The sequence below is a fragment of the Dendrobates tinctorius genome, unplaced genomic scaffold (genome assembly GCF_039654945.1).
Source record: "Dendrobates tinctorius isolate UK_male_01 unplaced genomic scaffold, ASM3965494v1 ptg000086l, whole genome shotgun sequence".
Taxonomy (NCBI): Eukaryota; Metazoa; Chordata; class Amphibia; order Anura; family Dendrobatidae; genus Dendrobates; species Dendrobates tinctorius.
In genome coordinates, this window is record NW_027361754.1 from 8,211,809 (window position 1) to 8,225,278 (window position 13,470).

A 13,470-nucleotide genomic window follows, 5' to 3' on the forward strand; every position below is an offset into this window, starting at 1 on the left:
AACAAATTCCCTTTAATGTTCCTGCATTACACAGCATTTTTGGAACTACACATCAGTAAATGTGTGAAAAGTGAAAAATTGAAAATACATAAGAAACACAATTTTGTGTGAATTCCAGCTACTAAAATGTAAAACAGTTACAGTGAAAGAAAATAATTATTTGATCCCTTGCTCATTTTGTAAGTTTGCCCACTGACAAAGACATGAACTACCCTAAAACCAGAAAATATATTACTAAACCTACCACTTTGTCAGGACAATAAAAATGCTACTAAGCTAGCACAATACATTCTGGCGGCTGGGAAAGCCTTGATTCCTGTTAATTGGAACGCTTCAATTCCACCCACTACTCAGCAACTTTATTCTAAAATTGATCAAATCTTCCACATAGAAGAATTAGCGGCAAGAGTATATCCCAGTACTGCTAATTTCCAAAACATTTGGAAACCCTGGATCAGTTTTAGGACATCCTATTACTCAACAATTATGTCTTAAACTCTGTGCAAACGTATATCCAAAGATACTGCCCCCCCACCTCCTCCCCATCCACTCCCCCCTCTCTTCAATCCCCCCCTTCCTCTCCTCCTTGGCCTTCCTATCCTATCTTGATCTTTTTTGTACATTTTCTCTTTTATTATATCGATTATCAAGTTTTCTATAAAATACTGAACCAAAGTGACTGAGTACGGTATATGAATCAGCTTAAATAATCTTCACTGGAAGTACTTGTTAATGCTTTCTTGTTGATATTAGCCATGTCTCACTCACTGTTTATCCCATTTAAACTTTTTCAATAAAAAGAACATTGAAAGAGAAAAGACAAAGACATGAACAGTCTATAATTTTAAGGGTAGGTTAATTTTAACATTGAGAAGAATATCAAAAATAAAATCCAGAAAATCACATTGTATAAATTATATAAACTTATTTGCATTCTGCAGTGAGAAATAAGTATTTGATCCCTCTGGCAAACAAGAACTATTACTTGGTGGGTGGCAAGGTGGCTCAGTGGATAGCACTGCAGCCTTGCGGTTCTGGGTTCAAATCCCACCAAGGACAACATCTGCAAGGAGTTTGTATGTTCCCCCCGTGTTTGCTGGGTTTCCTCCGGGTACTCCGGTTTCCTCCCACACTCAAAAAAAAACCCCATATTGATAGGGAATCTAGATTGTGAGCCCATTGGGGACAGTGATGATAATGTGTGCAAACTGTGTAAAGCGCTATATAAAAATATGTTAGCTATATATGAATATGTTGGCGCTATATAAAAATAAAGAGTATTATTGGCGGCAAAATCCTTGTTGGCAACGACATTTACTGTAGTTGATGATGAGGTTTGCAGATCATCTCTAAATCATTAAGATTTTGAGGCTGTCACTTGGCAACTCGGAACTTCTACTCCCTCCATAAATTTTCCATGGGATTAAGGTCTGGAGACTGGCTAGGCCACTCCATGACCTTTATGTGCTTCTCTTTGAGCCACTCCTTTGTTGCCTTGGCTGTATGTTTTGGGTCATTGTCTTGCTGGAAAACCCAGCCACAACCCATTTTTAATGTCCTGGCGGAGGAAAGGAGGTTGTCACTTAGGATTTTACGGTACATGCTCCATCCATTCTCCCATTAATGTGGTGAAGTAGTCTGTGCCCTTAGCAGAGAAACACCCCTAAAACATGTTTCCACCTCCATGCTTGACAGTGGGGACAGTGTTCTTTGGGTCATAGGCAGCATTTCTCTTCCTCCAAATACGATGAGTTGAGTTAATGCCAAAGAGATACATTTTTGTCTCATCTCCCAACAGCACCTTCTCCCAATCACTCACAGAATCATCCAGGTGTTCACTGGCAAACTTCAGACGGGCCTGCACATGTGCCTTCTTGAGCAGGGGGACATTGCGGGCACTGCACGATTTTAAACCTTTATGGCGTAATGTGTTTCCAATGGTTTTCTTGGTGACTGTGGTCCCAGCTGCCTTGAGATCAATAACAAGCTCCCTCCATGTAGTTTTAGGCTGATCTCTCACCTTCCTCATGATCAAGGATAGCCCATGAGGTGAGATTTTCCATGGTGCCCAGATCGATGTTGATTGACAGTCATTTTGCATTTCTTCCATTTCCTTACTATTGCACCAACAGTTGTCTCCTTCTCACCCAGCATCTTACTTATGGTTTTGTAGCTCATTCCAGCTTTGTGCAGGTCTATGATCTTGTCCCTGACATGCTTAGAAAGCTCTTTGGTCTTGCCCATGTTGTAAAGGTTAGAGTCTCTCTGTTTAATTGAGTCTGTGGACAGGAGTCTTTTATAAAGGTAACTATGTAAAAGAGCTGTCTTTAATGCAGGTAATGAGTTGATTAGGAGCATATAACTGGTCTGTAGGAGCCAGAACTCTTAATGGTTGTTAGGGGATGAAATACTTATTTCTCACAGCAAAATGCAAATAAATTTAATTTATACAATGTGATTTTCTGGATTTTATTTTTGATATTCTATCTCTCAATGTTAAAATTAACCTACCCTTAAAATTAGAGACTGTTCATGTCTTTGTCAGGGGGCAAACTTACAGAATCAGCAAGGGATCAAATAATTAATTTCCTTCACTGTACATCTGTAGGGTCCAAACTCTCACTCATCTGATAAGAGTTGCACAGAATAGCCATGCACAGTGCCAGGGAAACACAGGTCTCATATAAAAATCCCCTAAAAAACATGGCAGACAACACTGGCCATGTTGGATTTTTTTCAGCTAATGATACAGCAATTACTTATGATTGGTAGGCAGTTGGTCATTGTCTTGTTATTCGCTATGGTCATAATCAGCAGATTTCAATGACTTGTTTTATGTGTATGGGGGCACACACTTTACTGTCAACCATTTAAGGATCCCCAAAGACAGGAAATAAGAAATCTGTTTGGGAGGGGGAAATGTTCTAATATGTGGTACAGACCCAAATTTGCCAGCAATTTGATGTAAAAACAGAAACAGAAAAAGGTAGGATGGTAGGGTACAGTCATTAGCCATTTGTGTGGTCTCATCCTTAACATTTATGGATGTTAATACTCATTGAGACACATCTGATGACCTTTGTGTTAAAATACAAATGTACACAGTGCTGCCATCTTTAGGGTAAGGCCGGATATTTTGGCATGACCACATAGTGCAGCAGGTGAAGCAGCTGTTTTCATACAAAATCATTACATGCCATTGCAGCTTCATTGACACTCTCCCTGCCTCGACCCTGAGCTATATCCATAGAATGACACTCATTGGCAAAATTGCCTTGTTTCTGGCTGGAACCGCAAACGGCGAACACAAACTGTCATTATCTTTATGGAGAGCAGTCAAACGCCCCTGCTCAGGACAATGAATACTGCAGACACTGTGCTCCTTGCATCAAGCTATTTCTCCAGTTTTAACAATTGTTCTGCAAAACATTCAGGAAATATGAAAAGCCATTACAATCACTGAAGAGGTTATTATATTGGACCAAAAGAAAAAAATTATAATCATTTATATTATAATAAAGCAAACGGAATTTATATTACAAATTTCACCGGGAGTGTAACCTTCTACCAATAGCACCTGGAAGACACGAAATGTCTTCTCAAGCTTTCTACCAGTCTAGCGTATGCAAGGCGTTATAGGAAAGCTTTGTGTTTCCGAGCTGAAGCATTACAGAGTGTTATTGCCATAATGATATGATGTGAATTATACTGCGATCAGCACAGAACTGGTGGCTAGTCTTCTCTTCATATACTTCAGAGCTCATTCTGTGCTCATGAACAGTCACATTCAGCCCTTGTACCCTGACAAGCTTTGCTCCTAAGTTATGTAGCTGCCAGCAGAGTGTGGATTTATAGACACTGTGGAATGACTACAAGCAGGTAATAATGTTGTCGGCACCTTATCTGCCTAGCTTGTGGGATTTATTCAGCCCTGGGCAAAGACAATATATGCTTGTTGTGAGTTGCAACATATTGGTTTCATTACATGCAACAGAAGAAGACTATAAGTAATGATATCACATTCTGAAATAAAAAAAACTCTGAATACACCAATCATCTAGCTGACAAAAAGTATTAAGAAACTATGTTATCTGTCCAGCCACCTTAAAGGGAAACTGTCAAAAAGATTTTACCTACCCTCCTTCTAACTCCGGTATTTACATGCACATATAGCTTTCTCAAAGCCAAGTCCAGCAATACCTTTTACATGGCCGTTCTGTTCCTCTGTTAAGGAGAAATCGGTTTTGATATGCACATGAGACTGAAGATCTGAAGCCTCTGTAACTCCAGCTCTATTCCCCACCTCCTCCTGCTTGACTGACAGACTCTATGCTGTGTGACTTCAGTCAAGCAGAAGAAGGGCAGTTTCACACGTCCAGATAATTCTGGTACCGGAAAAACCGGTACCGGAGCTATCCGTGTGTCCGTGTGCATACGTATGCCATCCGTGTGACATCCGTGTGCTATCCGTATGTCCGTGTGCTGTCCGTATGCTGTCTGTGTGTCCGTGTTTTTGAAAAATTATTTTCAATGTTAACCCTTCGACTTTTAAAAACGCACACGGATCGCACATGGACAGCACACGGACAGCATCCGTGTGCGGTACGTGTTTACACGGACCCATTGACTTGTATGGGTCCGTGTGATCCGTGCTGTTGCACAAAAGCGGACATGTCAGCGAGTTTTGCACACGGACATACGGTCCGTGAAAACATGCTGACATCTGCATAGACCCATTCATTCGAATGTGTCTAGTGGTGTCAGTGTCTCCGGTACGTGAGAAAACTGTCACTACACATACCGGAGACACTGACGTGTGAAACTGCCCGAAGGCGGAGAATAGAGCTGTAGTGACAGAGATTTCAGATATACCATAGTCTTTCAGCCTCAGAGGAACAGACTACCTACATGCACAAATAGATAAGTTGGCAGGGTGAAATGCTGCTAACAGATTCCCTTTAAGGGCTCGTTCTGAAGAGAGTATTATACAGACGTGTGCTGTCTGTGTAAAAACATAAAGCACACTCACCAATATAATTTAATAGGGCTGTTTAGATGACAGGATTTTCACACGAAGCAAGTGTTCGTGTGAAATAAATTGCAGCATGCACTAGTTTATTTTGTATAAACATGTGAACTGTAATTGACTTTGTAAATATTATTTACTGTAACTGTTAATGCATAAATATGGATGCCATATGTCACATGGAAGTAAAACACAGACAAATTAATGACACACGGATGGCATACAGATGGAAAACGGATGAATGCCATACTCTCATTTTTTGATGGGTACTTGAGAAATTGACGTTTAACTGACCGCGCTGCTGTGTAGAAAGAGTAGTTCCCCGCTTGTAGTTGTGCTCCAAGTTGTCTTCATTACACGTTTCTGGTTCAAACCCTTTCTCAAGTAAAACTCCATACTTTAATTGCGAACAAGAAGATATTGTGACAAGCAGGTTCCGTTACTGCAGGTCACAATGCAACCCTAATCGCCTGTATTATGCTGCAATGTCGCAGCGGCAGAGAGCAATTCTTGGCTGTACGACCTGTGTCATGGCCAAAGTTACTTGTAATCCCTGCCTAAATGTTAATACTTTTGTTCAGCTATGAATAGCAAACTTTCCTCTTAGCCATCACTATTGCAAGACTCCTTGAATTAACGTGTATATTTTTCTTGCTGAAATCAACAGCCCCTGCCTGTAACTAGCCCCCTCTCGCTATATAGATGCTGATATATAAATCAGAACCTTAATATTCACCTTATCTTATTTCTGCCACAGTCACCTCCTTTGTTTCCACATTTACTGTGTGAAATGTTTATTATGTTCATGACATTTACAGCGTGTGATCATTATTCTCTTCCTGAAAACCAATAGCAACTACCAAACACAAATTAGGATTTACCAGATGAATGCACATAATTGTAGACGATTGAAATATTGGTCTGAAAATCTATATTATACTAGGGTAATATCATGGGAGGAAAATTGTAAGAATTGAAAGAGTAAGGTCAAATTCACACAAGAGTTTTTATTCTATTCCCATTTGCAAAGAAAAGATAATTTTTTTCATCATAATTTTCTTCCATTTTTCTAAAATCTAGAAAAGTGGAAAATAACCAGCACGGATGCATTACGTGGAGCATCCTCATGCTAACATTTTTTCACTTATGCAGGTTATTCACTTTGTTTGGTTTGCAAATGGTTCTTTGGTCAGTTTTTGTGCTTTCCTTACAAAAGTATAATTCTCCTAATTGTCCCTTTTTTAAATATAATGTAAAAATGTAGTTTATATAAGGCAGATATTGCAAAACTTAAAACGCCCATCATGCCCTAAAATTTAATTTTTCTTACACAGAAGATTTTAAGGTAAGGAAAGATTTTGTAAAAACTTCATTAGCACTACTATTAATTATTTCAATAAAAAAAACTGCTGCTTGCCCATAGTAGGAGATCTGTATTCTGTTTGTTAATCTAAAATTTATTAGGTGCTGACTGTAGAATGCTGCTTTAGTTGAATACATTATTGAACAGATGCTGTATGTTGCTACATTAATTCCTGCAGTTTTAGGAATGTTGAGCCGTGCGTCAGGCTCCTCGTGTGACACTCACATATGTCACTAAATAGAAACAAGGAGCAGCTCGTTTGCCATTAAATCATTTCGGGGCGCTCGCTGTTCACATTATGTATCCTTTACAAACATCCGTTTGATTTTTTTTTTTCTTTTTTAATTTATCCATCATAGCTAAATGTGCCTGTTTCTGTTTCATACATTTCAGTTAGCGTCTGTTTTGTTTCTTTTTCAATGGACAGACAAGTTGGAGATGTGACCTTTTTGTGTCTCTTTGAACAACAGAACAGAAACATTTGCATCTACAGTACACCTTAACCCCTTCACCCCCAAGGGTGGTTTGCACATTCATGACCGGGCCAATTTTTACAATTCTGACCACTGTCCCTTTATGAGGTCATAACTCTGGAACTCTTCCTTGGATCCCGGTGATTCTGACAATGTTTTCTCGTGACATATTGTACTTCATGATAGTGGTAAAATTTCATTCAAATAACTTGCATTTATTTGTGAAAAAAACGGAAATTTGGCGAAAATTTTGAAAATTTTGCAATTTTCCAACTTTGAATTTTTATGCCCTTAAATCACAGAGATATGGCACACAAAAAACTTGATAAGTAACATTTCCCACATGTTTACTTTACATCAGCACAATTTTGGAACCAAATTTTTTTTTTGTTAGGAAGTTATAAGGGTTAAAAATTGACCATCTAACTTTTTTTCACAAAAAAATACTCCAGGTTCAATTTTTTTTTATTTTACCAAGGGTAACAGGAGAAATTGGACTGCAAAAGTTATTGTGCAATTTGTCCTGAGTACGCTGATACCTGATATGTGGGGGGAACCACTGTTTCGGCGTATGGCAGAGCTCAGAAGGGAAGGAGCGCCGTTTGACTTTTTCAATGCTAAATTGGCTGGAATTCAGATCGGACGCCATGTCACGTTTGGAGAGCCCCTGATGTACCTAAACAATGGAAACCCCCCACAAGTGACCCCATTTTGGAAACTAGACCCCCCAAGGAACTTATCTAGATATGTGGTGAGAACTTTGAACCCAGAATGGCTTCACAGAAGTTTATAACGTACAGCGGTACAATTAAAAAAATCATATTTTTTCCACAAAAATGATCTTTTCACCCCCAATTTTTATTTTCTCAAGGGTAACAGGACCCTAAAAGTTATTGTGCAATTTGTCCTGAGTAAGCTGATGCCCCACATGTGGGGATAAACCACTATTTGGGCGCATGGCAGAGTTCGGAAGGGAAGCAGCGCCATTTGACGTTTTTGGCTGGAATTGAGATCGGACACCATGTCGCGATTGGAAAACCCCTGATGTACCAAAACAGTAGAAACCCCCCACAAATGACACCATTTTGGAAACTAGACCCCCTAAGGAACTTATCTAAATGTGTGGTGAGAACTTTGAACCCACAAGGGCTTCACAGAAGTTTATAACGTACAGCGGTACAATTAAAAAATCATATTTTTTCCACAAAAATGATCTTTTCACCCCCAATTTTTATTTTCCCAAGGGTAACAGGACCCTAAAAGTTATTGTGCAATTTGTCCTGAGTACGCTGACATCCCATATGTGGGAGAAAACTACTGTATGGACACATGTCGGGGCTCGGAAGGGAAGTAGTGACGTTTTCGAATGCAGACTTTGATGGAATGGTCTGCGGGTGTCATGTGCGTTTGGAGAGCCCCTGATGTACCTAAACTATTGAAACTCCCCACAAGTGTCCCCATTTTGGACACTAGACCCCACACGGAACTTATCTAGATATGTGGTGAGCACTTTGAACCCCCAAGGGCTTCACAGAAGTTTATAATGCCCGGGCATGAAAATAAAAAAATTGTTTTTTTTCCACAAACATGATCAATTAGTCCCCAATTTTTTTATTTTCCCAAGGGTAACAGGAGAAATTGAACCCCAAAAGTTGTTGTCCAATTTGTCCAGAGTACGCTGACACCCCATATGTGGGAGAAAACTACTGTTTGGACACACGTCGGGGCTCGGAAGGGAAGTAGTGACGTTTTGGAATGCAGACTTTGATGGAATGGTCTGCGGGTGTCATGTGTGTTTGGAGAGCCCCTGATGTACCTAAACTATTGAAACTCCCCACAAGTGTCCCCATTTTGGACACTAGACCCCCCCACGGAACTTATCTAGATGTGTGGTGAGCACTTTGAACCCCCAAGTGCTTCACAAGTTTATAACGCCTGGGCGTGAAAATAAAAAAATCATTTTTTTCCACAAAAATGATATTTTTGCCCCCAATTTTTTATTTTCCTAACGGTAACAGGAGAAATTGGACCCCAAAAGTTGTTTTGCAATTTGTCCTTAGTAGGCTGATACCCTACATGTGGGGATAAAACACTGTTTGGGCGCATGGCAGAGCTTGGAAGGGAAGGAGCACCATTTGACTTTTTCAACTCAGAATTGGCTGGAATTTAGATCAGACGCTATGTTGCATTTGGAGAGCACCTGATGTGCTCAAACAGTGGAAACCCCCCAATTCTAACTCCAACCCTAACCCCAACACACCCCTAACCCTAATCTCAACCCTAGCCCTAACCCTAGCCCTAGCCCTAACCCTAGCCCTAGCCCTAACCCTAACCCTAGCCCTAACCCTAATGGGAAAATGGAAATAAATACATTTTCTTTTAATTTTATTATTTTTCCCTAACTAAGGTGGTGATATCGGGGGGTTTGATTTACTATTTATAGCGGGTTTTTATGTTTGGCAGCTGTCATACGCTAAAAGATGCTTTTTATTGTAAAAATAGTTTTTGCATCACCACATATTGAGAGCTATAATTTTTCTGTATTTTGACCCACCGAGTCATGTGAGGGCTTATTTTTTGCGGGACGAGTTGACGTTTTTATTGGTACCATTTTCGGACACGTGACATTTTTGATCGCTTTTTAATCCGATTTTTGGGACGCAGAATGAACAAAAACCAGCGTTTCATGAATTTCTTTTGGGGGGTGCGTTTACACCGTTCCGCGTGCGGTAAAATTGATAAAGCCCTTTTATTTTTTGGGTCAGTATGGTTACAGCGATACCTCATTTAGGTCGTTTTTTTATGTTTTGTCAGTTTTATGCAATGAAAACTATTTTATATAAAAAATAATTATCTTTGCATTGCTTTATTCTGCGAGCTATAACTTTTTTATTTTTTTGCTCATGATGCTGTGTGGCAGCTCATTTTTGCGGGACAAGATGACGTTTTCAGCGGTACCATGGATATTTATATGCGTCTTTTTGATCGCGCGTTATTGGACTTTTTGTTTGGCGGTATGATAATAAATCATTTATTTTTTGCTTCGTTTTTTATTTTTATTTTTTAAGGGTTTCGCTAAAAGGGTTAACTAATGGGACAGTTTTATAGGGAAGGTCGTTACAGACGCAGTGATACCTAATATGTATACTTTTATTTTATTTTTATTTTTTATTTCCAAAAAATGGATTTATTGGAATATTTTTTTTTTCTAATTTATTTGGCGATTTTTTTAAAATTATTTGAACACTATTTTTTAACTTTATTACATAGTCCCAGGTGGGACATCACTGTCCTGTGACAGATCAGCGATCTGTCACATCACAGATCACTGTGACAGATCAGCTATCTGTCACAGGCACTGCTGCAGACTTCCTCATGCCTGCGCTTTGCAGGCACTGAGGAAGTCAGCTCCCTGCAGGCCCCCGAAGGCCCCCGTCGCCATATTGGATTCGGGGGCCTGCTGGGAAGGAGCCCCCCGCAGCAGCGCTACACATTGCGCTGCCGTGGGGGGCTCAGGGAAGCACGGAGGGAGCCCCCTCCCTGCCGATGCTTCCCTTTAACCCCTGGTACACCGCGATCGTGTTTGATCGCGGTGTGCAAGGGGTTAACGTGTCGGGGGCGGTCCGTGACCGCCCCTGACACATTGTGCCGGGTCTCAGCTGTGATAATCAGCTGACACCTGGCCGCGATCAGCGGCGCTCACCACATGGGCGCCGCTGATCGCGCTAGACATACTATCCCGTCCATGGGCATAGGGGCCCGGGTCCCATGGACGGGATAGTATGTCTGATGTCAGAAAAGGGTTAAAGGGAATCTGTCACCCCATTTTAGCCCTATCAGCTGCCGGCACCGCCATCAGGGGCTTATCTACAGTATTCTGTAATGCTGTAGATAAGCCCCCGATGTAACCTGAAAGACGAGAAAAATAAGTTAGATTATACTCACCCGGGGATCCGGTTCAGTCCGATGGGTGTCACCGTCGGCTCCGGCGCCTCCCATCTTCTAGCGAAGCCATCCTCCTTCTTACTTCTGCCGCGGCTCCAGCGCAGGCGTACTTTATCTGCCCTGTTGAGGGCAGAGTAAAGTACTGCAGTGTGCAGGCGCCGGAACTCTCTGACCTTTCCTGGCGCCTGCGCACTGCAGTACTTTACTCTGCCCTCAACAGGGCAGAGAAAGTACGCCTGCGCAGGTGCGCAGCATGAAACAAGGAGGAGGACGTCATCTCTAGAAGATGGGAGGCGCCAGACCGGACCGCGACACCCACCGCACCTGACCGCGCCCCCCGGTAAGTATAATCTAACTCGTTTTTCTTCTCTTTCAAGTTACATCGGGGGCTTATCAACAGCAGAATGCAGAATGCTGCAGATAAGCCCCTGATGGCGGTGCCGGAAGCTGATAGGGCTAAGATGGGGTGACAGATTCCCTTTTAGACTAACGTCGGTCGAACCCGCTAATACTGACAGTCTCTAGACTGCCAACCACATTGTTCTCCTGGAGATAAGCCAACATGTCAACCGGCGGCTTTCTTATAGAGAAGCCGAATGAGCTTGTGTGTATGGAGAGTCGACTGAGACGGCTGTCAGCTGAATCATCGCTCATCTGATAACCATCTAATGTGAATGGCCAGCTTTGGATTGCTTTTGGAGTAATGCTAATTTTCCCACCAGCTATTTCTCCTGACCTCCCCATACACATAATTGGTCGGCGTTCATTTAGAGAGGCTTTCTTTCCATTAACGAGCACCGATTAGCGATCTACAAGAAACACGAAGGCAACAAGTAACTGATTGGAACAGAACATTCATTAACCGCTTTCCGACATCGGGCGTACATTTACGCTGATGCGGATTCCCTCCCTTTGATGTGGACTCCAGTGGTGAGTCCACATCGTTCCAGGGTCATGTCAGCTGTTTTTGTTGTGGAATCGCAATACACCTGCAGCTATTAGCCTGTTAAATGCCACTGTCAAACTCTGGCATTTAACAAGCGCTTCCGGCAATTGCGACGGAAATCCGCCCACCAGTGACCCACGTCACATGATCGCGGGTCACCGGTGTGTTGGCATGACACCCGGAGGTCTGCTGGAGACCTCTATGGTTGTCACTGCCGACTTGCTGTGAGCGCCACCCAGTGGTCGGCGCTCATAGCAAGTGAGTAATTCTACTACATAGAGGCGAACTAATCATTGCCTCTATGCAGCAGAGCAGATCGGGTTATGGCAGCTTCCAATCTCCCATGGAGATTATTGAAGCATACCAAAAGTTTAAAAAAAAATAAAAAAAATATAAAAGGTCAAATCACCCCCCTTCGCCCCATTCAAAAAAAATCACACATACACATATTTGGTATCACCGCCTTCAGAATCACCCGATCTAGCAATGAAAAAGGATTAACTTGATCGCTAAACGGCATAGCGAGAAAAAAAAGTCAAAACCCCAGAATTACGGTTTTGGTCACTGAAACATTGCATTAAAATGCAATAACGGGAGATCAAAAGATCGTATCTGCACCAAAATGGTATCATTAAAAATGTCAGCTCGGCACACAAAAAAATAAACCCTCACCCAACCTGAGATCACGAAAAATGGAAACGCTACATGTCGCAATTTTTTTTTTTTTTTTTTTTTTAAGAAAGTTTGGAATTTTTTTCACCACTTAGAAAAAAAAGAACCTAGACAGGTTTGGTGTCTATGAACTCGTAATGACCTGGAGAATCATAGTGGCAGGTTAGTTTTAGCATTTAGTGAACCTAGTAAAATGCCAAACAAAAAACAAGTGTGGGATTTCTCTTTTGTTGCAATTTCACCACACTTGGAATTTTTTTCTCATTTTCGAGTACACAACATGGTAAAACCAATGGTGTCGTTCAAAAGTACAACTCATCCTGCAAAAATACAAGCCCCTCACATAGCCATATAGAAGGAAAAATAAATAAGTTATGACTCTGGGAAGAAGGGGAGCGAAAAACAAAAAAGCAAAAACGAAAATACCTCCGGGGGTTAAGGGATTGTCCGGTCAGAAGATGTGCTACCACGATTCCCTGGCATTCCTGATATGAATGAGTAGTGTCACAAGGATAGGAGATCATTATGTATTGTGAATCGCTGGTCTTCCATTTAGTGTGTTTTGCTGCTCATATTACATGGACTTGGTTTCCTTTGGCGCTGAAGACGTTAACGACTCTTTGTATACAGCTCCATCTCACATCTGCTCCTGACCTGCTCATTTTCTCTCTCTATAAAACCTAGTCAGACCTTCACATCCCACCTGTGAAAGCTTACTTCCTTGGCTTGCTGGAGTTGATGTGCTGAAGTTGGGAGTTCGTAGTTGCTGTTGGAGATTATTATATGCTGTTAAAGGATGTATTTTTTTGTCTGTCTGTGGATCTGGAGGCAGGAAGCTCCAGAGAAGTGTTTATGTGCAACTGTGCTGGATTCTGTTGATTGTACCCTGAGCGGGCAGATCCCCGCATGCATATGGACTGTACTATACCTTATCTTTTGTTTTCGCATTTGCCAGAAAAGGCCACATTTGTGTTAAGGGCCTGTCACACTAAGCGATATCGCTAGCAATATCGCTATAACGTCACTGGTTTTTGGGACGTTATAG

General features: G+C 41.5%; 1 protein-coding gene across 3 annotated transcripts in view; it reads left to right on the forward strand.

The window, feature by feature from the left end:
- The window catches only part of CLMP (CXADR like cell adhesion molecule), a 230,017-nt gene that overhangs the window by 179,742 nt on the left and 36,805 nt on the right, over positions 1 to 13,470 (forward strand). The window contains exon 1 of one of the 3 annotated variants that reach the window (XM_073584988.1): positions 13,138 to 13,180. The exons of the other annotated variants lie outside the window; for them this stretch is intronic. The gene's annotated coding sequence lies outside the window, so the exon portion shown is untranslated. Of the gene's footprint in view, positions 1 to 13,137; positions 13,181 to 13,470 lie in introns of those variants that run through there. 3 annotated transcript variants of the gene reach the window in all.